Genomic DNA, 27,228 nt, shown 5'->3' with positions numbered 1-27,228 from the left:
CCAGCTGCATATGGCAAAAAGATCATTTATGGCATTAGGCACAAATGGTGACATACCAATCTGAATTTTCTTTTGTCAGAGATTGATGATCTAGGAGCCACACAAAGCATGTTGCCCAGCATCTAAATGAAGATAAGCCTCCACAAAGATACCAGAACTACCTGCTGATGGAAAATATTTTGAAAGGAAAATATATCTTTCCTGATTAGAATACCTAGGCAACTATCTCAGGATGGATCTCTGGACTGGTGACAATATCTATGCAGTAATTGTGTAAGAACAAGTGCTGACTTAGAAGAAAAGCTTCAAGTACAACATTTAGATAAACTTTATCAGGGACAAGTTCTCAGCTGCTGCTCTTCTTGACCTCCCCTTTTTTTTTTTAAATGTTCCTAAACATGTTTGTAAATTGAATAGTTACCAATTTATATTCATGCAAGATTATATCTGAGTACCCTACCACAGTTTCCTAGTGCTAGCATATAAAAAAAAATTTATACCTGCCAAATCCAAAAACTATATTTTTATGTCCCCAGGTGAAAGCTGAGGTTAGGAAATTGAAACTTTCATGTAGAAACAAGGCGGAAACACTCATCCTACACAACAGGCAATAAACTGGCTAATGCTTAAGACTTATGTTCCACAGCCAGTACTGCTGTGAGTAGTTTGCAAATCTCTCCACCTGAAAGTGTAAAGATTTCCTCAGGTGTACACTGGAGACAGAATCCTTCACACAAATATTGCTGTTACATGTAGTCCATTCATATACTTATCATCACTTACGAATGTCAAATTAGTTTTAAATATTCTTACCACAATGATTATTTCAGCATCTTCTTACATTTCATGTATGAAATAGGTGTATACTCTTTCACAGCAATCATTGACTTTTTAATAACGACTGCTCATTTTTTATATTACTCTCTTTTCACTTTCTATTTTTTATTTTCCTGGAATGGCGAATTGCTACATCCTCCAGATTAACAGGAAAATACAGGAAATAAATCTGTAAAATTATAAATAATGAAATCTTCATAAAAATAAACCATATTCTGGGAGAATACAATTTGAAAAATACAAATACTACTGAAGAGTCTGAATGACATGGAATACTAAGGATGTTAGCCACTCTCTGGTCAGTTCAGTGAATGTTTTCCAGTAGTCTCACGGGCCCTAAATTAAGACTGAAGAGAAGAAATTATTAAGTTTATTCTGTCACTCAGGATGATTAGTCAGATTTCTGAATTCTGGGCCTTTCCTACTGCACAAAACTAAAGGAAGGTGCACTGTTAGGGACATGGTGAATGCTTTCCATATTTTATGGACAGGGCAGAGGATAGAGTGCCGTTCTTTACCTTTCCCCACTGAGAAGGACTTCTTTTTCCCCTGTAGGTGGAATAAAATATCCACTGCCAAAAAGCCCAGACTCAAAAAGTCCAGCTCTCTTCACAACCCAGTCAGCTGCCTGCTCTTAGTGCACTACAGTTTTGTGTACTCAGTAGTCAGGAGCTGATGGCCACGTTTCAAGGGACACCTAACAGAGGGAGTCCTTGCTCCAAGGACTATTCATGTGCTATTGCATAGTACACAAATATTTTTGGAGTGGGGCTAAAGATGCAGAACTCCTCTACCATTAGTCTGCACAGTAATTCTCCTCTTGTCTCTTGCTGGTCATTGAGCCTCAAGTCCCTCACAAAGAGCCAAAGAGCTTCCCCTGGTGCCCTGAAGAGTAGTCTCCTGCCAGAATATAGCCTGGGAATTAAGGCACTGCCATGGAGATGGAAGTTTAATGTGGATGGGAGCCCTCTAAGAGAAACAACTGAGCCTGGATCGCTCACATCCTTAGCAAAAAAACCCTGAGCACGAGTCATGCATCACAGTCTGAAAAGGATTAGATTTGCAAATTCAAAACATGTTGCTTCATAGCTGCTGAATGGGAACAATCGGTTGATATAATCAAGGACTTTATTTTTTTTCCTTCTTTGTGCCACTACAATCAATCACACAAGAAGAACTCTCCGTGAAATCTTCCTGCAAACACAAATGTCCTCTGAGTTACATTTCTCTGGACGGAGAACAGAGAGGCACCCCATTGACCCTCTGTTCCTTGGGACCCCGAACGCCCACACTGCAGTGGAAAGGGAGGCAACCTCCCTCAGGAAGACTTCATCTGTGTTTTCAAGGAAAACAGGAGCTGCACTACATTTTGCTTTGAGCACCATCAGTAAATGTGCTTTGAGAATGTTTTCCAGAGCAAATCCAACACGTTGGAGAGCTGTGAGACAGAGTCCCAAGAGCAACTCTACATTAAAAGACAAGACAGATATTAGCCTAACCAATAGTGCAGCAATTCTGCTCATCTCCAAAAGCAGAATTTAAGCACCTAGGAAAACACCATTTAAAAACTAAGGCACTCTTGGACTTTCAGCACCTCTAGAGTTAGATACAGTTGATCAGATTTTAAACTTTGTTGCCTAAATCTGATATAAGTTTATTGTGAATCCTCTTGCAAATCTAGGTCCAAGTCCATCCAGGAATTCTGTTGCAGAGCCAGAAACTAAATCCCAAGCTCCTAAAAAACAGCTATGTAAACTCTGGATGTTTTAGTTGGAAAACTGAACACATTTTTCAGTTTATCCTGATAGTAAAAATAGTTGTTAAAGGCTTTCAGGGTTGCAGAGGGTTGTGTAGCATGTGTGTTGAGAGAGCGCACATCTTTTGCTGACCCAAACCTTTCTTTCAAATGAAAATTAAATTTTCAGCCAAAGAAAAGGTTATTTACCATGTTTTATGACTTTAGCTAATTTTAAAATTCAAAACAAAAATATAATTTTAAAATGCCAAAACATTTTGTTTGAAAATTATCAGAATTACCTATTTTGAACTTTCCTTTTTTTTTTTATTTTGTGAAACCATTTTAGAGCAAGAAGCTATACCCACAAACATTCTTATTTCCTGAAAATTATTTTTCATTAATTTGGTGTTCTCTAACGAAACTTCACTGTTCTGTGACTCCAAAGATAGCTTCTTGCCCATTGAACTATTCTTCCTCTCTAATAAGGTGCTGATATTAGAGTTATTCTCCCAAAAAAATGTTCAGCTGTGTTCCCATCACTAATATTGGCCTTAAAGACCTTTTAACTTTTAAATTAAAGAGAAGCTTTTTAAAATTAAAAGAAAATCACTCTTTAATGCGTTTGAAATTTTCTCAAGGAAGCTTTATATTAATTAAGATGAAAGAGTTGGGTTTTTTTTAAATCAGATCTAATTATAGTATCTGAAAGTATAGCTTCTTTGAACTCTTATTTCATAGAGGAAGGGAGGAGGAGATCCTCAGTATTTTTTTCATGTGAAAACAAGTTTTGATCTAATCATGTTTGGTTAACCAATTTTAATGGAGTTTGTGCTTCTTACATGTTCCTAAGAGGCATAGGAGAAAAATATTTGGGTAGCAGGGAACTAGGAAAAAAAAATAATTCATTAAAAAATGCCATCCTTACTATGTAATATCCTAAGGTAAATTATGGGGGGAAATTATCGTAGTATTTATGAACTTTAAAAGCATAAAATACTGCATTCAAATGGGGACTCTAAAGTTCCTTTTTTTTCTAGGAAACCTCCTTGATCTAGATATCAAGGGGATAATCTCAAAGGAAAAGCATTTGGTCTTATCTGAAACTTCTGGACGTAGTCAGAATTCAAGGGTGATTAGAGGCTTCTTCTGCTGATACTTCACTGTATTTATAATTGACACTGTGTTATCATGGCTCACAGCTCTCCATACAAAGTGATTTTTCATTGTTGTTCCAATGAAAAAGAGAATTCAAAGGCCCACATCTATCAGGTTGGTTGTGCTTTGGCAGAGCCTGTTGCTCGTCTCTGAAGAACAAGCACCGCGCTCAGAGTGCCGCTGCAGCACCAGGTGGTACTTGAGGATAAGGTGTTTTATGATCATGTACGCAATTAGTTTCCTTATATTCAGCCCTGAAGCAGTATCCCTTGTCAGCGCTGATCTCTGCCTCTGCTAAATATCCCGCTAACGTCTTCCAAGACCCAGTGTAGTGACACACTGTCTCTATCCCGGGCAGGAATGCTCTCAAGCAATGCCACCAGGGCAAAGAGCAACGTACAGATCTCTTGGGGAGCCGCAATGTGTTTATAGTAATGTCTACACTTCTTACCTCTTAACATCGTGGATGAAGGCTGTTACTGAGAGCCCTGTCCCCACCAAAGACTTCCAGAGGAAGGAATTCTGTGTTAAAACCTGAAAGGCATTGAATGAAATGAACTGCCGAGTCTGAAACGCTGCTGAAGGAGAGGTGGACTGGGGCAGAGGGACGCCTGCACTGGTGAAAACTGGTGGACTCTTTTAGCTCCTATATCTGAGTTGTTAAAAAGTCACCTCAGCCAAAGGCAGCAGGCTGTGGTCCCAGGGTGACAACAGTTACAGCCCAGACAAGAAGGAAAAGAGGCCTGCAGAAGTCTCCAGAGGGTCTGCGCCTGCCAGCAGCGAGGCTCCTTCTCTAAGCTGCAGATACACTGATAAGTTCAGTGGGAACCAGAGAGAGACCATCCACTCATGTCACATTGGCAACTGAATAGCCTTCAAATTATAGACTTGAGTTACTAATGAACTTGAAAGTTAATTAACCTATTCCAAGTCTAGAAGAAAATGTTACATTTTGAGTTGTAAAGTCCCCACATGAATTCTTTCAGTGACGTTTTCTGCTGTAAGGGAGCAGTTACTTCACCTTTGCCTGAGTTTACCCATCTGTGTAATGAGGTTGATGATACTTAGAAGTATATCTCCCAGCAGCTTGGCAATGGTCTTTTAAAATGGCACAATGCTGAAAAATGCTAATTATAATCATTCCCCTCACTGTGCCCACCCCAAGTAATTATCACATTGCAGGAAAAAACACTTGTATTGGAATAATAGCATAATTTATTTATGAAGGGATTGTTTTCTACATATGTCTCAGTTTTCTCCAAATATAAAAATACAGTGAGCTGAAGTTATTCCATATTTATCCAGTTTTGAATTTTAATGAAAAAGAATGCTGTAAGTTCATGAAATTTTTAAAACCAAAAGATGAATTAGATTAATCCACTTCACAGCCCTTCATGTTCTGGCAAAAAGTATTGTGCAAACTTTTAGGTAAATAATGTTTAATATAATTTAATTTAATTATTTAGCTGTATAGTGCATCCATTTCAGCTCAAGAGAGATAGTGATTAAAATGCAGAAGCTGGGAATCCTAATATCACTATGCAAATTTTCAACATGTTCTTAAGCAATCACGTTAAAAACTGTATAAAACTACCATAATTTTGCTGAAGATCCTGAATTTATGCCAATTTACAAGTGCCGAAGATGGTCTTGCAACATATACGTAGTCCCTTCTTCTTTAGTGCTGTCATACTCTTGTCCTAGAGAGGTATGAAATTAAATATTACAGCTTTTGTTCAGAGGAATTGTTAGCAGATTCAGTTGCTGATGAGAAGAATACAGCTGCAGATAAGGGGAGAATTGCACCGCCTGGGCTGTGGGTAGACTCTGTGGCTGGAATAGCAGAGAACACAGAAGGTGAGGAGTACTCAAATCCATTAAACACATCAGGAGTGTGAAGGTTAGAACAAAACAATGTGCTTAAGCTAGTAGCAAATGTGGTTTTACTGGGGGAAGTGTGACAGGGGCTGGAAGGCCGCTGGCACTGCCCCGTGCAGTAAAGATGCCATACCGCATCCAAGGGGCGGCTGCGGCGCTGGCCAGCCCACTGCCCGCTGCCTGGCTGCCCGCTGCGGCCGGGCCAGCGCTGAGCACTGGCCTACTTGCACCATGGGCATGGAGCAGCAGTGCAGGCTGCCATTCTCATTGCCTCGTGCACAGACAGGAAAAGCAAATGGGAGCATTTAGCGTGAAGCTGCTCTAGAAAAGCTGTTTCAGTAAATGGGGTTGTAAAATGCCTGGGGTCTAGCACAGGCAGTCCAAACTGCCGAGGAAGATGGAAAAACAAGGCTTCCACTGTGCCTTCTGTCTTCTGCCTCAGTCCAGCCCTTTGCTTTCATAAGCATAATATCCACTCATTAAATCCTAATTAAAATTAAACTCTATAACTCCCTCCTCACCATCCTCACTCTCCAGCTGCCCAGGTTCTCAGCTTTTAGCCCTTCCCGATTCCTCCCTGCATCCTCATCTTCTCCCCAACAAGGTGAGAGACCCTGAAGGCTTTGCTGTCAAAAGCCCTCTCTCTTAGAACACTTCTAATAATTTTCTCATGTTCTGGTATTTTTAGATGCCAAGCCAGAAGTTTCACTGCACAAGAAAAGAAAGCAATTTACAGCTTCGTGTAGAAACATAGCCACTTCCAGTTCATTTGTTTTTCATTTTGATTATCAACACGTTTGTCATCTCTCTGTAATTTATTCATTATCTTTAGTCGAGGAATGTGAAAGGGAGGGGTAGGAGCGGAGAAGGAGATAAGTGCACTTGTCAAAATGTGAAACAGATGCTCTAACAATGATTGGAGACAATTAATGTTCTCAGTAAGTATCAACAGGCAAGGTCTGTGGATTGCTTCAAATTTTTGCAGCAAACAGCCTTTTGGAAAATGCAAATACGGAGGCTTTATTTTCCAGGCACGTGAGAGCATGTCTTGTTTGTAATGAGCTGTCCTAAAGAACTTCACATTGCTGCTTGAAAGTGTGGCTGTTCTGATCGTTGCTGGCCTAAATAATAACACAGTGACAAAAGGGGAACTGTACGGCTGGTAACAGAACTAACGAACCTGTCACCGCTCCCTCCTGGTTCAGACTCAGCATGCAAAGCAAAGCATTTAGCACGTGTTTAACCTTGAGTTACTCAAAGTCAATAGCACATAAGTATGCACTTAAAGCTGAGCACATATTTTGTGATTGCCAGGGTAGGCATGCAACTAGCAAAGATCTTTGCTGCACTGGGGTCTTTCATTTCTTGCTGAGGAATGACCCTCGTGAGACAGCCCTCAAGGGAAGGCTACTCACCTCGTCTCCCATCCAGCACCAAAAAAAATCAGTACAGCCAAGGAGTTAGTACCAGGCTTCAGTCTGTATCACTTTGGGGAATGCTGCTGCAAAAGCCAATTACAATAAATAAATATAATAAGACAGAAAAAAAAATCAGTAACGAATAGATGTGATCTAATTACTAACATTTGTAATAATAGTTTATTGTTCTATGCCACACGTAGCTTTCATCCTCTCTCTCTACACTCTGTCAATTTAATTTTCCCTTCTGCTCTTCTGTTATCTAAAATGATCAAACACCTACCATGCCCTGGAAAATACACCAATTGAGAGCTGCATTTAAATCTGTGTGAATGTGCTTGCCATAAAGTTAATTGGAATAAACACATATTATTGTTTGAATTCTGCTCCAAGCCAGACTATTGTCCATCACAAACTTTCTTTTTACTTGTTTATATTCTTCTTCCTCTCATTTTTCCTCCTTTTATTTCATTATTGATTGAGCAATGATAGCAGACACCAACCTGAGAGGTTCTTCCTCTTCTTCCACCCTTTTCTCCCCAGCAGCCCTCTCTGCCAGCTGGGCAGGAAGGGCAGGGGCGCGCACAGGACAGCTGCTGAATCATGTGTCTTCTCGAGCACCCACACAGCTTGTGGAAAAGGATTTCTTCACCAGGGAGCCACACCCAGGTCCTCAGATTTAAAAACCACCAATGAGCCTATCCAAAGGCCTGTTGTACACAATTGTCCTGGTTTCAGCTGGGATAGAGTTAACTTTCTTCCTAGTAGCTGGTACAGTGCTGTGTTTTGGATTTAGGGTGAGAACAATGTTGATAACACACCAATGTTTTAGCTGTTGCTCAGTAGTGCTCACACTAGCCAAGGACTTTTCAGCTTCCCATGCTCTACCGACTGAGAAGGCTGGAGGTGCACAAGAAGCCGGGAGGGGGCACAGCCAGGACAGCTGACCCAAACTGGCCAAAGGGACATTCCATACCATGTGACGTCATGCTCAGTACATAAACTGGGGGGAGTTGGCTGGGGTGACCACTGCTCAGGGACTGGCTGGGCATCGGTCGGCGGGTGGTGAGCAATTGCATCGTGCATCAGTTGCTTTGTATATTCTATTATTGGTGGTGTTGGTGGTGGTGTTATTATTATTATTTTCACTATTTTATTTCAATTATTAAATAGTTCTTATCTCAACCCATGAGTTTTCTCACTTCTACTCTTCCAATTCTCTCCCCCATCACAGCTGGGGAGGAGGGGGAATGAGCAAGTGGCTGCGTGGTGTTCAGTTGCCAGCTGGGGTTAAACCACAACAACAATATACAGCAATGAGTTCTATGTCAAACATAAAATAGCACATTTTTACATGCTATGAAAAAAGAACACTTTTTTCTTATTTGCCTCAATCCTGCTACCATATCTATTATAAACAAGAGAAGATACACATCAGCCAGATCAGACCATAACCAGAGTTTACTTAATGGCAGTTAGCAAATGCTCTTATTTTCTTTTCAGTGCAATGACTTCAGCGCAGCTAGGCATCAGCACTACAGGAATTTAAGACAGTGTGTACATTAGTCTATGGCCACTGTTTCATAAATTCTGGAGAGTTTCACAGCCAATTGGTAAGAAAAATTGATGTCTGTTGCAACAGGAGCACTAAAGTTTGATCAGCATGTAAATGGATAGCTGCTTGAGAAAATCATGGCAAAACAGAAATCCTTGTCATTCTACTATTACTGGGGTTTGGGTCTTGGGGGTTTTCTAAGGTGCCAAGATTCAACTAATCTAAAAGGAGATGACATGCTAATTTTCCTCTCTAGCACCTTATCTTCTGGAATGAATCATCTATCCAAATGCATGGCTGATTAAACTGCATTGCTATCAACGGATCTATATCAGGAACCAATTTGATTCAGGGATGTATTATTTGTTTAAATGCTGGCGTATGACATTTTTAACCATGCAGATGTAACTTAAAAATATTTACAGGGAAGCCATCTAGGAAAGGAAAGAGTATAGTTTTTCCCAGTCATCATGAGTATGTGGCAACCACGCGTGGCATGAGATATGAAATCAGTGTGAAAAAATCCACCTCATTGTTCATAAAGGTCATGGCAGTTCCTCTGCATGCATGAAATGTGTATTTCTTCTCTAACGGTCGTTCAAGTATTGAGGTAATCTATTTTTCATTTTCAGCACAGACACATTTATTAGCAGAGTTAATAAGACAGTCTTTGTCAGAACATGTTGTCTATGGTCAAAATCTAAGGATTAACATTGTATTGCATGTCTGAATAGAATTATTTTCCCCTAAGATCTGCTAGACCAAGTTAGCTACATGGTCCAGTAGGTCTGGTGCCCTGCCAGATGGCAATAAATAAATGGCAAATAAATAAAATTTCAGATAAAAGTTTAATCCTAGGACACCATCTCACTCCAACATGCATTATGTACCTTGATAATTGTTGCAGTACAGCACGTGGAAGGAAACATTTCCTTCAACCTCTGCAGGCAATTAGTTTATGCCCTGAAACCCGGCATTTGATTACCCTTATCTGCCAGGCATAGCTGCAAACACCATTATCGGAGATCCTTTCAGGATTACAACGGCCTTATCACATCTCCGATTATGATAAGGAACAGTAAAGCATTCAGAAACCTCCGTAGTAATCCAGATGAATTAGATTTCAGTAATAAGAGCTTGATAAAGGAGCATGTTCTCCTACCCCCAATCACTCATAAATATGTAGACTCTAATAACTAATTATCTTAGATTTTCAGGAGATTATTTTTCAGGGAATCTGTCAACAGCAATTTTCTTTTAGATGTGGTCCTAGCTTCTCAGATACAGTCAGTTCACGGTTTCCAGACATTTGGTAGATGCCTGGAGGAAGGTCTTTTTTATGTGATGTGTCTCCCTCAGTCTGAACTAATTAACTGCTACAAACGTGGAAAATATCCATTTTGCCATGGTGTTGAACTTTTCAAATCTTTCCATTTGGAAGATCAGAAACAATCCAATCAAACTGCTTGCCACCTGGCTCCTCCACATCACTTTTTGCAGTGGAATTAAATAAAATTATCATTTCCAATTTGAAAGTAAAAGTGGAAAATAATTATTCAACAGTGACCTGGATGGCCCTTTAATTAGTGCTCTGTGTTTGCCCAAAACACAACTGGTTTGATTTTTGTGCTGGGTTTCTGCTCCTAAAAGTGGCAAGTGCTGTGGGCTCTCCTGGAGAGGCCTTGGGGGGGGAAGCAAGGAGGATTGGGTTTTTTTACCCCACAGCATCCTCTACTGTTGCTTTTAGGAATGGTACTGATTCACTTAAAAGGCACTTTCCCGCGGTCCCCAGCCAGGAGGAGGACAGGGCAGTTTCCAGGACTTTTCAGCAGACCTGGAGGGGCAGGAGTGGGAAAATGGAAAGACTTAGTGTCCCCAGGAGACTCACAGGTGACTCTTTAAGGGAAAACTATTGCCCCAATAATTCAAAACAGTGTATGTTTCAGTACCATAAAACTCTCAATGACTAACTGGAGTAGCAATTTTCTAAGGAGCCTTGACCACCGCAAGAGACACTTGCTAATTTAAAACAGACCATCTCAAGCCGTTGCAGTTTCTCCCAGAGCACCCTATTCCCTTGCAGAACATATGGCCATGTTTCTCTCAGTTATGTGACAGCTGTCAGCCCCAAATCAGCTTCCAGGTGTGAACAGAAAAAATGAGTCTTTGAGTGCACTTGGGATTTTTTTTGTTTTGTTTTGGTTTGCAAATACTTGTATGCCTACTGAAAAATTTGGAGCATTTCTGAACGCCTTAATACTGAAATGTACACTCACAAAATCCCTTTCTCCCAAAGGAACCTGTAAACACAACTTTCAAGTTGCATTTCTAGGGGTATTGAATTTTTTCTTTATGTATGAACAAAAGTTTGCAAGATATATATGCAGGTGGAGGCAGGGGTCTGAATATGCATCTACTGATTTCTCTGCATCTTGCTTTCCTTATCTATTAAATTGGGTTAACAGTACTTCTGTACCTCCCAGGAGTGTTGTGAAACCTTACTCATTAAAGTTTGTACAGTATTTTGAGAGCCTTGATGGTGGATGCTACACAAGTGCAGAAACACATCACTTGATATATATGAATGGCAATTCACTCACAGCCTCGACGGTGTTCGGTAAGGGAGTAACAGAAGAATATCAAACGCTGCAGGCTCAAATGAAAGCGAGCTCATCAAAATAAATGATTTACCAGAGGCTTCCAAGCACCCTGCTTCCTACAGATGAGATGAAGAGTTCATCCCCTTCTCTGCTTGACAACAGAGAATAAGCCATAGCATTGCATATCACAAACAGTGGTTGTAGCATTCTTCTCTGTTGGAGAGTTTCACTTTATTGTACAGCCCCATTAACTGATGAATTGAGGTCAGAATGGTTCATGTTATCACTGTGTGTATAGAAAAGAACTTGTCCCAAACATGAAAACCAAACAGACTTTCATCACAAAAAAGGGCTCAGGGATAGTGATACCTGTGAGTATTGCCTTATAAGAGTGTCTTTTTTCCCCCCATTTGCTATTCTAATCAAAGGAAAAAGCTTGTGAAGAAAAAAAAAAACAAAACTTTTGAATTCGGTAGAAGGATCCACTTGTATTTTTATCTATCTGATCTACAGAAGGAAAGATTTCTGCATCCTCAGTTCTGGGAAAAGCAATCAATCTGAACTCTTCTCTAGTTTTAGGGTTTTATACTGACACAGTTACCTGAGCCCCTTCTGCAGACAACCTAGCTCCTTGGAGCAGCAACATCTCTAGCAATTTCAGGAGTCCCTAATTTCTGAAATAAAAAGTTTTCATGAGATAGGACTTCTTGGTTTTGCTGAATCTATTCAGATTTTCTATACCTACAAACCTGAAACCTAGACTGCACAAATTGACCCAATTTGCCTTTTGAACAAAAGTCTGATAATGAAATTTCTAACACTCATTTCAGCTGGACAATCACATCCTACCTTGTGACAGGCCAGCTACCTTACATCTCAACCCAAGGAAGCCTAAAAGAGCAGCTGCAGCTGCATAATTAGAAAAGAAGTGGGAAAAGAATTTTAAACTGGCCCAGGACATAGAAATTTTGGAGTTAATTTTTCTTTTTTCCAGACCCAGTTAGTCCAACTCCAGGACAGCCCTGTACCCCCAGCCAGGTTCTGCAGCTTGAATCACTCTTCATCCTGAGCACCACTGTAGCTACCCAAGAGGGAAAATGCCACTATATGGCTTAAATAAAGGTGCTGGTCTTAAAGCCCGATCCACACTCCTTTTGAATCTGTGGCAACCTTTTAAATAGCTTTGAATCAGACGTTTAGCTTTTAACTAATTTGCTAATCATATAGAGCTTCAGAAGTCAAACTGACAGATGAGAGGTGCAACTTATTTCCTAAGCACCTTCTACTCCCATTGATTTACCAGATCAGGCTGAATGAATGCTAAGCTTGATTCTTACCCAAAATGCAAGTTGTCTGAATGATGTTTTTACCAGAAAGTTGGCATAAATGATTTGTAAACAAAAGAAAGCAATCTTGAAAACCAAGGAGGAAGATAGCATTCCCCTTCCCTTCTAGCTTTACTTTAGAGCCGTTTTTTTATTTTTTACCTTTTTACAATTCATGAGAAAGCAACTTATTCCTTTCTAGTCCTTTCTTTAAAGGAGATTAATTATTTCCATTGTTAACTAAAAGGTTTTCTTCTAATTAAAAGAAATTATAAGGCATTCACCAGTGGCATTATTCTAGTCAATAAACTAATTATGGTTGTGGCAAATGAAGGTAAAGCCGTCAACTGATCTTAGGACCATGATTTAGAAAAAATTAAGGATGTGATTTTCACATTCCTTGAAAAAGCAAAGGAGATCTTACATGCACTTTTAGTCACATGTACAGAAAAAATATTAGTCCTTTGAAATTAGCATAGTACCTCTGGAAATTTCTAGCTGCACTACCTACATTCACTTGGTGTATCCTTGTAATGTCATTTTGGTTGAAGCAAGAGGAGAAGAGCATTGAATCTCCCTTTTTTTATTGCACTGTTGCCCTCTAAAATTCCATTCCAGTTGAAGCAAAATCACTCTAAATAATGAAAGTGGTATTTTTTGCTTTCATAATAATACCAAAAAAAAAATTTCAAGTGCTATAAAGACTTCCATGATTTCTCCCTTAAAAATATTACTATCATTATCATCATTACAGAAATGAAACATGTTTTTCACAACTTGCAATGGGCTAAGAAAGTTGTATTAACTCTACTTTGCAAATAAAAAATTTTGAGAACTAGCATAGTGTGGTGTTTTGCTGGAAACCAAATATAAAGTCACTAGCCAAGTCAGGCTTGAATTCAAAGGCTGGGACTTTACCTGATACTTATTTTTTTTCTTGCTTTTGTCCATCTTCAAGCCATTTCTTTTGACACGAGCTGAATGCATGAGAACAGGTAGGCATTACATAAAAGCTTGTGATTCCCCTCAGCAGAGATGCATCTGTTGCCCAGGCGTAGACTTGTAGTCTACTACAATGTACAGCAGAACTGGCTAATTGGTGGGTTCTGTAAAAGAGCTTTTTGTTGTTGGTGGTGGTGGTTTTGATATTGCAGTGCAAATGCTGGCATAGTCCATAACTGCTTCTCATTCATGGTGGTACTTCCTGTTTGAAGTCATTGAGGTAGGGTTACAAGTGCTGACGTGATCATATCCTCAACCTTGGGGATTTCAGAAATGTTTTAAAAAAGGATGTGATGAAATAAGAGAGGGAAAAATATTTAGTCTGGATTTTGAAGACCGATAACACAAAATTATTCCTCATAATCCAAAATATTCCAGCCATGCCACTAATACTTCTGCCTCCCTTTTTGATAGCTTGCCTCCCTCATGTCCTCATGAAAATCTTCCAAAAGCAAGCTGCATTGGAAGAAATGTTAAGGTTATTTATACAATAAAACTGTATCAGCTAACAGTAACAATACATTAAATCATAATTAAAACTCAATATCTATTTGGTAATTTATGCACCAAAGCATAAATTTCGCATTTACTGTTGGGGTTTTCTGCTAAAGGTTTAGCATTCCATTTTGAATCAATCAGATAGTAAAGAGAACGAGGTGCTAAGGTTGCTAAAAGTTCAGGAAATTTGCTGGGTAACAAGCATTTCTGAAAATCAAAGGGTGTGTAGCACACTCTTTGACCTACTAACTGACTCTTTGTACCTACATAAAGTTTTGGACTGGAGAGGAAACTAGAACTGTTGCTAGCTGAAAAGGAAGATGCTGCTATTACCCTGTTAAAAATGCAAAACAGAAGCCAATTTCTTACTGTAGCAGGTGTCTCTTCCATTTTCTGGGCTGCGTACGGGACTACTTTGGATGACAGGCTGGAGAAAAACAAATTGAGATCTAATTTACTTTCACGATTATGAAGTAAAATTGCAGTGAGGATCAGACTCCATGGTTTCCACATGAGAAAAGAACAAATTAAAGACAAGCTGAAGTTTGTGGGTTCACTGGGCCTTCTTCACAGCCACAGTGGCATGCCATCAGCAGATCTAATGAAGACCAGAACTGTGTGCTTACAGCATGTCCTGCGGCTGCTCCTCAGCTCTGAGGGAAGATGTCACATAGCAACATTCACATTTCCCTGGACGCTCCAGAAAATGGGGAGGAACAGAACTTGTCTCTTTTCCTCAGCCCGTTTTCATCCATCCTCCTCAGTTTCCCATTGCATTTGTCTTTTCTGCTCTACGGATTAATCTTTTCAAACATTTCTCCTATGCCCATTGAACTTGCAAGTGTCCACGTTGACGTTTCTGAAGCTGTTTACTGTTGCTCGCAAGGTTATTTTCCCTTACGTGGACCAGTGTCTGCAATCTCAGCCTGGATTACTGGCCTTATTTATGAGGCAATGGCAGACAACATGGCCTTTGATATTAAGCAATCCCCTTGGAATGCTGTCAGTGAATGTCTTTCTCCATATTTATTGGTTTTCCTCTTTTCCTCCTACCTTCAAGTCACAGCTCAATGCTGACCCTTTCTGTACCTCATCTCTCATCTGACCATGTTTTTCTATTCCTTCCTACTGTTTACTCACTTACTGTTAATCCTTAGTCTCTTCTTACTCACTCTCTCTCACGTCTTGCTTTTTATACAGTCTCCCTGACCCTTTGACAAAAACCTGTCATCTCTGTCCTCAGTAGTTACTACCTTAAATCCTGTCTAATGTAGCTCCCACTGACACAGCAGATCTCATCTCTGTCCTGACACAGTCACCAGTCCTCTCCCTGTTGTGTCTCAATTTTCTCTCTCTTGACTTTGGGGGGGTAAGTGCAGGGACCTCACATGCAGAGAGAGAAGATTAGCTGGGATTTACATGTCTAAGTTCAGACATGCTTCTCAAAATACCCAGCCAGTTCGGACTTAACTTTGCAAGAACACAAATTCCTTGGGTGCCTCTGAATTAAACTGCAGGACTTCCCAAGAATTGCAAGCTTTATGCCACTCAGCCAAGCGGATTTCTCACTAACTCCCAGGTAAACTTTGGGAAGATTTACATATGGGATATTTCTTTTGCCTTTCCTGCTCAAGCAATCTTCATCTAGCTGACTTTCCAAGAGGCAGCTAATCAGATCACAAATTCCAGGTTGTAATTTATTTATTTTAAATAAATTTTTTATTTATTTTAAATTTTATTTTAAAGAAAGAAATCCTGGTTTCTCCTTTTTTTTTTTTTTTAATAATACCAGCAGATGGAAGAAATAGATTTTTGTCCTCCGCCTCAAAGAATACAAAGCTACATCTCCCAACCTTCAGAGACTGCCCTAACAGAGCTTATTGTGTAATCTGTGATGAAGAGACATGAATTCTTGCCATCACCAGTCAATCTGCTACATAATTTAGGAAAGGATTCAAACCTTCTCCAAACAAAGCCTGAGAAAGCAAAGATGGAGATTGTTTTGAATATTGGTCCTTTTTGCAGTGCAGCCCGACACACACTTGGAGCATCCAGCAAAGCAAGGCAGCCCCTTGTGCTGCAGAGATGAAAAGGAAGTGGTGGAGGAGAAGTGAGAAATACCCCAGAGCTATGGCTCAAGTTCCACTTGTACAATGCCAGACTGTCTTTAAGATCTTTTATGTATATATTGACAAGTTCCCTGCCCATCTTTGTATATGAGATTTCCTGTAGGCATCAGAGTGAACACAAACTGAAAGAAGGCTGTAACAGTAAAGTCTCCGCTGACTGCTTGAACTGCTCTGTGAAAGAGTAGGTGGGCAAATGAACACACAGAGAGTTTTGTGATTAAAAAAAGAGACAATTAAGCCAGCCTCATGGAGCAATGCAAACTAGTAAGAGCTAAGACTGGGGTGAAAGGGCAAAAGCAAGATAGGGTTCAAAGGTTAGGACAAGAAGCTTAAAATCATGCTGGAGTATGGCCAGTCAGTGAAGGGTGTGAAGAAATGACATGATCTGAAAGACAGCACAGCCAAAATGTCCTGGCTGCTCTGGAGCGTTATTATTTGTATCACACCACCACCCAGAGGTTCCATGTATCAGGGCCCCATTGTGCTACATATTGCACAAACACGGCAAACGACAGTCCAAGCCAAAATTACAGGAATATGCAGAGAAAAAGCATTGGCACTGCAACATGTAGGAGGCAGAGCTCTGGATGAGCAGGGAGCAAAGTGAAAAGGTTTCATGCCAGAATGACTCTGGGTTTGCTCCAAAGCATCATGAACCTCTCAACGAACTTGCAGCCCAGTGAGTTCTGTGTAGTTCCAGGTGCTATAATGAATGTTTCACAGAGAGATAATTAACCCCCCTCACCCCAAAGCTCTGCAGTGCTAATGCTTTCCAGCACAATCTGTCCATGACACCATGGTAGAGTGCAGAGCCAGCTTTATTATTTCAGTTTGTTCTGTTCCTTTTTACTGCTACTGCTCTCTAAGGTTAATTGTATTCCCTGTGTTGATGCACAGTGGTATCTCTACATAGACCTCACGGTATGGAATCTTTCTTTTCTTTTTCTTTTTTTCCCTCTTTTTAATCAATAAGGAGTTCAAACACTATGCAGTTTTTTCAGTAAAATGCCAGGAATCATCCAGTGAAGTGGGAGAGGGCAAGAGTAAAGGAGCAACCCTTCACCCTCTCTGACTCAGCCCACTCTTCTCTTGGTTTAGAAGGGGATTCAAAGTGGATGAAAGGAAAGACACAGAATCACCCAAATGTAAACCTTTTCCTCGTGAAACATGGGAAGTAGTATATGGTAACACGTACCATTGCCCTGATTCCTATATCTCAGTCTGCTTCCAGACTGAAGTCTAAGATCCAGCTAAGTAGTTAGGCCGTTCCTTCTTTCTTCAGACTCCTAAGTTCATGTTCACTTCAGAGCTATTTGGGAGACCAGGTCAGTGGGAGCCTCATCAGGGATTTGGAGATATGTCCTTTCTGGGATGGGCTTCAGCCACTGTGACTACATCCATACCAGCAGTAGCACACAGACCCGATCTTTCTCTGCCCCAACTAATCCTGCAACCAGAAGTATATGGAGAAGCAGAAAGGACAAGATGTGTCCCTTGTAAATGTGGTCCTGTTACACTAGCTAAGTGAAATCCCAGCTCTGGGTCTAAGGTGGAGGCTCACATCCATCAAATGCTAATGCAACTCTTCTGGTGGTTCAGCTATCTTCTCACATTGGTCTCACAACTGTATACATGACCACAGTATACAAGATGAAAGAGAACCAATAGTGCCTCTCAAGATTAAGAGCCATCAGAGAAATTGAGTCACAAAGTCACCATGTCCACAGCAGCCCACAACCAGCTGAGGGGAGGACAGAAGTATGTTTTTTACCATCTCAAAGAATGAGACAAGAGGTCTGTCTTGAACGACCGTCTGTCCACGTTGCTGCTCACAGCGCTTGTGCTGCACGATGCCAGTGTGCCTCAGACATGACATCCTGCAAATCTGCAGCTCTGGCAGGTGATTTGCAGTCAGTCTCTTTCTTTCTGTGGGTCACTTTCTCAGGGGTCCACAAACAGGCACAAAGACTACCAAGTTCATATGCCAGCATTCAATGATATTAGAAAGTCCAAAAATGTACAGATTATGGCAGATCCACTTCAGCACAGTGACTACTGCAGTACTTGTACTTGGCCAGTTAGGTCAGGAAAAACTACCTTTCTCCTATTATTATAGCACACCAAGATGCATTGTGAGAAATTTATCCCAGTCTCTAATAAAACTATCATTAGGGTCTGATGGAGGCTAAATAGACCATCAGAGCATTCTACCCTGATGACTGTTACAGTATGTTTCCAAGACAACGAATTAACACTGCTCACCATTAGCAAGTATTTTTGATTTATATTTTAATTTCATTTTGTGGGGGAAAAGGCTATTGTAATTTAACAGAGATCCATAACATATTCATGGTTGTAAGCAAGGAAGAGGTAAACCAGATGATTCATTTCATACTGAAATCAACCCATGCTGAAAGTAAACAACCACCTTTGCTTCCTTTCAGATGATTGAGCTCCCTTGTTTTGGAACAGTTAATACTGAACTTGAACAAATCTCTCCTTGTTTAAAAGTTTAGATTTGAGGAACAGACCAAGATAGATGGTTTCTTTCTCTGTAAGCTATTGATTAATGGTTTGTACTAAATGGTGTGACATGCCCTTTAAATGGAATTTACAACTAATATATTGTATGGCAACTGCATTATTAATGATTTTGACACCTGGTATTTGTGTCTTCCTACTCTGAGCTCTTCTTATTTATCCTGGTGAAGGTGGAGGGCAAAAGCTGGCTCCCCCCAGGTTACTGGGCTTTGTTCTCACAATCATATATATTCCTAGGCTTATTCTCATTATTCACATTACATCTAGCCTGACACTTTTCCTGATTATATGCCAGCACAAGGAGGCCAAAAAAAAAAAAAAATCTTCCTTTGCAAGAGAATCACCAAAGCATTTAGATAAATATATCTATGTAAAAATTGAAGGTGGCTGGAAAGCTCATTCTCCTCATTATTAAAAGATGTTTACAGTCCCAAATAAAAGCGAGCAAAAAGAATCAAATTTTCTTATTTATTTTTTCCATTTAAAACTTTCTCTGCTTATTTTTCCTGCACTTTGAGAAGCAGCCTGCACCGCAAATGTACTGGTGTGTTTAACAAGAGGTAGACTTATGCATGGAAGACTGAAATGAAGGGCAAAGGGAAATTAAAAAGCAATTAAACAAGAAGGAAAACTCAAACAACAGTATTGCTCTGTTCATATTATTCAGTCTTTCAAGAAGCAGAGAATTGTGAACTCCCAGAAACAGAGGGATAATTCACAGAAAATAAAGACATTGAAGAAAAAATATGTTTAGTCTTCACTAGCAAAGGCATCAGGGAGACCTTTGTTTCAGTCACTTTCCTTTCATTACAGTCAAAGAAAGATGCTGTTAGCAGCTGAGATGTTAGAAGAGAAAATATACTATCAAACTGATAAATTAAACAACAATGAATCATCAGAATCTGGCGGAACTGCTGAGGAAACTTCCGACTGAAGTAACTGGCAAAAACCTGAGGGGCACAATATACTCATTAAGGTTTTTTATTGTCGCTCCATCAAAACCAAGAACCTGACTTGCAACTGGTAATAACATTTAGCAGTTTTACTGACTGATATCAGATATTAAAATCTGTCTTTGCTTAAAGAGCTGAGAATGATCCTAGGAACAGATTAGAGCTGCCACCTGTTCAAAGCATCCTAATATCAGCATATGTGTCGAGATGAATAGGATATAAGGACTGGAGGCAACTGAAAGTCACAAGTCCCATTCTTCAGGAAGCTGTGAACTTGTAGAAATACTTTATCCAATTTCAGAATGAATGTTGTAGCTTCCAGAATGAGAGAATGGGAAGTAAAGTCCATAAGTAACGGTCTGAAATAATCAAAACATTCAGTGTTGCAATTTTCCAGGAGGTCTCAGACTCTCGCTGGGGCACAGTCTCGGTTCACTTCCGTTTCCAAGTTCCAACCCTGCCGGACTTAGGGAACAGACTGGGAACCACGTGGGCACAAACCCTGGGAGCTGCAACCAGAGATGGACAGCAGAGTCAGGAAGTCAGAGATCTTCTGTGTTCAGCTCTGCAGCAGGGAGCCAGGAAGCTCAATCCCTCGAGCCAGCCTGGGTGGTGATTTTGCCTCAGAGTGGAAGATGCTTGAAGGTCAGGCTTCAGATGAGGAAGCCAGACAAGCTAGACTTTTTTATGGAAAACAAATTTCCCCTCCCACCCCCCCAAAAAAAAATTCAGCAAATTTTTTTTTAGATGGAAATAGCAAATGTTATTGAACAACAGATTTTTTTTTTCACCCTTGCCAACCTCTCTGTAATGTTTCTCTTGTTTTTTCCAATAGAGAAAAGGATAATGAGGAGAGAAATAATTACCATTCGTGACCACCTAGGGTGAAAGTGTGGGTGTGCTCTCTGCTGAGCATGTCAGTATACAAACTTACATCCTATGTAATAATTATATTGTTCTACCTTTTGCCATGGTGTGACATACAAAATCTCAGTATGTCAAAAGACCACTAGAAGAAGAATAAATATTGAACAGGGTTGTAAAAGCTTTCAACAATGCAGTAAGAATAGATACAATTCAATATTCATCAATGTAATTTCAGGAACAATTGCTGCATTCCAAGAATATTACTTACAAGCATTTAATTTGTCTAGGGAGACTTTTTTAAACCCTTAATTTCTTCGCAAAATTAATGAGAACTACATCTTTTAAAAATTAAACCAGAGAAGCTAGATTTTTCTCAACCTGTTCTTTAGTCTCCAAGCAGTGCTTGAACAACAGTCCACTGAAGACACTGGAAACAGTTCCATGAACTTCAGTGGGACTCTTCACATACTGTGTAGCACTGCAAGCAAAGGCTCGATAGCCAAGAAGATGGGCTTTTAAGCCTAATTGGCTTCTCAGGTGCTTTCATGCAAAAGTTGAATTTTCTTGAATCCATTTATTGAGTGGAATGTATTGAACTTTCTTAAAGTAGAGATTATTTTGGCCTTTGTTTTTGCATCATTAATCAGATTTGTTTTTCTATTTAACATGGGTTTTATACCACTTTCAACAGTACTGTAAGTGTCCTCCATGTTCTAATTCAATGCCAAACTGCCTGAGACACTATCTGTGTTTAGGTGCGCAAAACTTCATCTGTCGGAGATATATACAACAGTACAGTCAAAATGAAGTGTTACTCCCAAAGCGACAGTGTACATGGGGGGTTAGATAAAAGGTTCCCATTATGAAAGAAAGTTACTGTTCTTGTAGACTCAATAAGCAGAACTGGATAAAATAAGAAGTCACATGATATGTAAGCCCAGACTATACAGAAACTGACCCAAATTCTTCTTCGAGTTTTGAAAAATTGTTAAAAATCTGTCTGCAAGATATTTTAGTTGATCATTTTTTATGATCTGTTTACTTAGAATCATAGAATCATAGAATTATTGAGGTTGGAAAAGACCTCTAAGATCATCGAGTCCAACTGTCGACCCAACACCACCACCCACTAAACCATGTCCCTAAGTGCATCATCTACTCATCTTTTAAATACCTCCAGGGATGGGGACTCAACCACTTCCCTGGGCAGCCTGGTCCAATGTTTAACCACTCTTTCAGTAAAGAAATTTTTCCTTACATCCAATCTAAACCTCCCCTGGTGCAACTTGAGACCATTTCCTTATACCCAAACAAACAAAAAAAATCTTAGGACTCTTTCAGTCTGTTTGGAGACAGTAAGTATCAGAAGGTTTTTTTTTTAAATAAACACAATATCATGGAATTTTCACATCACTTATGAAAATACAACACAAATCATGGTTTCTGATCTACCAATGGAAAGAAATGGGAAAAAAAAGCCTTGTAAAAAATACTATGAATGTAAGAGTATCTAAACATCTGAACATCTTGCTAAGCCTGAGTTTTGTAATGTTTTATTTACTTATCTGCATTTTTTTACAGTAACTCATTATTTTGAATGGATTTCATTGATTTTTGAATTAAAGATAAATGGTGAAGTTGGAACCCCCCTTTTTCCTCTTTAAACTGAAGTAATAACACTAATTAAGGAACATGATAATTTTTCCAAAAGTGTGCTATTTCCTTATTATTCACAAGATTGGTATAACAGAAATTAAACTAACAAAGGAAAACATTGCAAATAAATAAAGTAAATTTACCGATGGAAACACTTTCAGAAAGAAGTATAAACAATCAGGTATATTTAATTACTTATTCAAAGGCCAGATAACAGAGTGAAGAAATGTATTTCTTTCATTAACCCACCCAGTCCTACGCTCCAGATTATTACTAAACAGAGGCTAATATATTTCTGTGTTGAGTCCAGAGCTTGCAAATGCTCACAAAGAAAAATAAGAAATAGTCTCTTCTACCCAAAGTTTTCTCATTTGCTTATTAAAACAATGTGAAAAGTCAAATGATTGTCTTCAAGAAGTTACCTGTTTAAAATTGTTTAATTCTCCTGATTTAGCAGCATTGCAAGATGAACATACATGCAAATAAAACAAAATTAAATTTACTATAGACGTCCCTATAATCACTTGTTTCCATTCACCTATGATCCACTCCTTTGACCCAAATGATCTCTTTCTAAACTGATTTTGTACACACTCTCTGAAGATTTCTTTTTCAAGGAACAATACTTGTAAAGGAGTGAAGATTTTCTGAGGCTCAGTTTACACAGAAGACAATAATACAAATTCAACACATATATATATACAAACCCACACATAAATACAGTCAATATACAATAAGCAGAAGTTTGTGGATGCTTCACTGAAGAAATAGTGGTGTCTAAAATTCACATTCCTAGCTTTGTACCAAATATAGCCTTCTTTGGGCAAACTCAATGTCCATGAAAACAGAAACCCCACCATCACCACATCAGTGATGAATGCGGCACATGGTAACCACAGGTCTCATTGCCACAGAATTTGGCGATGAGACGCATGCAGTGTGTCATACATTTCCAGTACTATTCCCACTAAACAGGTATATACATATATCATAGCAAGGCATGGCCATAGTCAGCACCCCAGTGACAAGGTCTCCTACTCTGTGAAGTGGCCGTGGCAACTGGACTTTCCAATTCTTCCTTTTACTTTGTCATAAAGCGTTAGCAGAAAATGCTTTTCTGTGATACTTTTTCCTTGATAAAAATGTTGATTTCAAAAGGATTTCATTTTGAAGAGAAAGGAGCCAGCACATTACGATATCATGAGAACACCCCATTTATTTCAGCATCTCCAGAGGGAAAAGTTTCCTCTTTGGAATTAACGTATTTTTGTGTACCTTTGAAAGAAAAATAAAAAATCAAAGCAAAACACTCAAATCAACCTGAGACAGTAACTTTCTCTTTCATGGGACGTATAAAAACAAATGCATATATATATATGTGTGTCAAAATAATAAAAACAATATATATTTTATCCCCTTTGGGAATGGGAGAAAACTGTGAGCTATGATCAATGCATAGCTAGCCAGGATAATGTAGGAATGAGACAACTTTGACAAAGCAATGAGAATTCAGAAAGATGTAAACCAGGTAATCCCAAACACGCTGTCTGTGGTGTGCAGAGGGGCATCTCTGACCAGGGCAGGCAATCCCTCACAGCAGGCCTGTACAAGGGCAGCATTGCTGCTTACTGGCCTCTGCTGGCTCCTGCAGAGCTGACACAATCAATTGACCCATCAAAGCCCTCAACACCCACCAATGTCCACCCTTCACACGCAGGCTGGACTATGAGCCCAGCTATAGGGAGCAGAGGATGCTATACAGCACCATCTCTGACAACGGGGAAAATCTGCTGCTCCTCTAACTTGTCTGTCGGAAGTGATTAGCTCCCTCATCAGGTTTCAGAAAAGCTGTGGGTGGAGGTGGATCAAACCCTGTATGTTAGCAAGCCAAGCTGTACCGAGATCTATATGTAAGAAATACCCGACTGCATTTAAAACACAAGCTCAGTCCCAGCTACTTCAAGACCTCAGGCAGATGTTTGGCCTTTCCTCTGCTCCACCACAATGAACCATTGTGTCCTGACCACTCAGCCACTGGTTTGCACTGAAAGATAGCCAGCAAGTTACTGCAGTATCATCACAATTAACACCGCGCTAACAGTGATGTGTCTGCGATACTAATTAATTCTAGGAATGGTGCTCTGCGCGCCTTGCCCAGAGCATTGTCCAGCCTTGTCAAAATACCTCTTCTTCCCAGGGGAACCTGACATCCCTCGGTGGGGTGAAAATTGCCCCATGGCGCTCTGCCCACAAGGACAGGCTGTCCCCTTCCTTTGACTTTGAGAAAAAGGAGTTATCTCCCTTTCCTCGGGAAGCAGAAGGTCAGGGAACATCTGCATTTAAATGGAAAACAGTTAGTAGTGCTAACGCCAGGAGCAGCTCATAATTAGGGATTATTAGCCCAGCAATATGGAATGATTGATACAGAGTTAAAGCTAATGACTTTAAAGATGATTAGGCCATTTTGTCACCAGTTGTTTACTCTGTCTATAGACACAGAAATCCGTTCACTTCAGTCACTGCAGAGCTCTGTATGATGCCTCATGGGGTAGGAAAGAGAGTGCAAGCTGTGATGCTGTAATACGGTCTATGATATAAGGTGAGCACGTAGGAGATATATGTTGAAACCGAAGAGAAAGCCTGGCATTTATTTAGGTAAGCAAGTTGCAGCACAATTGAGGATTGTTTTGACTATTTTAGGAATTTCTGCAGCAGATTTGAGTGCCACATCTGAAACCTGTGAGGTTTGAGCTGAATTTACTGTTTTCAACGGTTACAAGAATTTTTTTCCCGATCCACTTTTCCATTTGAAGCAAAGTTTAGAAAATGTTTGGAGACAAAAATGTGCAAGCAAAAAGACAAAAAATCTTTCTAAGTGAAAATATCTGAATATACATAAATGAGGTGGTACAAGACTATCACTTCTGAAGGAAATCCAGTCTTGTGACCTGATTCAATACAGAACAAGAACGCCCACTTGTACTTTCAAAGGCAACAAGCCTTAATCACCTACTTAAGATAAGCATGTTCTCACATGCTTCCCTAAATGGAGGGGGAAAAGTCTTACTTCTCTTAAGTGCCTTGCTGAACCAGATCTTCAATAATGGCCTTTGAGCAATTGCAAATGGATCCTGAGTGAATGTTGAGTCAGCAGAACTGCTGGGACTCCTGGGCCCTCTTCTAGAAATCAGGCAGAAAACAGCAAAAAACAGCTCTTCTACATATACCCCAAGGGGTGGGAGATATCTTACCAGTCTCACCTATGAACTCTTCATTGCTTAAGATATACCACACACCCCAGTTTCTTTACACCCTGAGCTCAGGAAGATATGTGAGCTGGACATCAGCATCACACATGAAGGGTTCTCCACTCCAGTTACAGGGAAATAATCAGGGGAGATGGTGCACCAGAAAGCAGCCCCCAGAGGGAGAAGGAAAGAGGCAGGGAGGGAGTACGGGGCCATGCCCTACGCCATCTGTCATCACTGCAGCCGCCTCACAGGAGACAACCCTGTAACAGAAGCTGGCTAATTTATTTAGAAGTATCTCATTAGTCCCTCCTTTCCTGAGCTGCCTCTCTATTAAAATGTGATGAATGAACTCTGCCATTCCCAGTTCCAGCCTGTCCCCTTAGTGTGACAGCGTGCTCCTCCCCACACCCCTCCCAACCTGACCTTTATCTCTCCCGTAACCCTGCTCAAGCGATAACTACCAGGGGCGGTCGTAATGGATGCTGGTCATGATAGCTGCGTCTGGCTCAAAGTGGATTCGGGAGCCAGGTAACAACACAATAGCCAAGGGCTATTGAGGGCAATGCACCCACCTAACCACAGTGATCGGTATGCAAATAGGACTATGAGTCAATCATCTTACCCCTATAAATAGTGAGCAGCCCAAGAGCCCTTCAAGCTCTCCTGCACGGCAGCAGGCTGCACGCCAGGATCTCCCCTTGAGTAGGGACACCTCTCAAGGTTACTCCTTGAGGTTGAGAGATTCCTTGCCGCAACAGATCCTTGGTAAATGACTAATAGCATCCTAAACTTTGAAATCTTAGCTAAGCAATATAAAGGATTGATTGCGCATATGTAATCCTTTAGGCATAAACCGTTGACCAAGTCTGGGACTAGGATTGGATCCAGCCACACCTAGACCCCTCACTGAGGAGTTTAGAAAGCAAGGGGGTCCTTTCTGAACCTCATGACTCAATAGGAGGGTCTCCCTGACAGTTTTGTCTGACCCTGTCCTCTATGCAGTAAATAATCAAGTGTACCTTGCCATCGAATCTTGTTAAAGCACTGTCACATTTACCATTGAACTTTGTTAACTCACTGTTTTCTATCAATAAAGTGTATTGTTGCTTCTCTCTTATGAGTGAAGTGCAGTCTCACTCCATCCGTGACACTTAGTGAAATGAAGACGAGTCATTCCAGCCAGGACTCAAGGTAGAGATAATTATACAGGGGCCAGGGGAAGTATTTCATTCGCCAGCTGCTCTATCAGTAGTAGAGAAGGGATCTCCTGTCCCTCCCATTGCTATAGGAAACTCTGGACAGAGAATAAAAGGGTATGGAAAATGCATGTTCCGTAGTGAAAATATTCTATACACACTCCCTGTGTAACACTTCGTTGTAACCTACATATGACTGACCGGGAGCAATGAACATGAAGGGTCTGATACTGGGACCGGATTTCAGTGCTGTGCAGGTCTTCCCATTTCAGATCCCAGCTGTAGTCATGCAATAACCCCTGTGTGCAGGACAGTGTCTACTAGTGCTACCCAAAGACATATGCACTGGCATGAGCATCATCTTTACCTGTTCACGAGGGTGCCTGGTTGCTCTGGCTGTGCAGAAAGGACATGCCGGAGGGCTCTGGCCTCCCTCTCTGCAGTGAGTAGCTGCTTCTGAGAGGACAACTTACTGCCTCTCTGTGCACTGTGTGGGTAGTTTTGATGAGGAAGTCGGCGTAAAGGGGATGCCCTTTGCATCTCTGAAGGAATAAGGGAGGATCACTATTAAAACCTACAGATCAAGTTGTGATGTTCTTACTATAACTCACCTTGAAACACTGAAACAT

This window comes from Aptenodytes patagonicus, chromosome 7 (genome assembly GCF_965638725.1).
Source record: "Aptenodytes patagonicus chromosome 7, bAptPat1.pri.cur, whole genome shotgun sequence".
Classification (NCBI taxonomy): Eukaryota; Metazoa; Chordata; class Aves; order Sphenisciformes; family Spheniscidae; genus Aptenodytes; species Aptenodytes patagonicus.
This window is presented reverse-complemented; position numbering follows the sequence as displayed.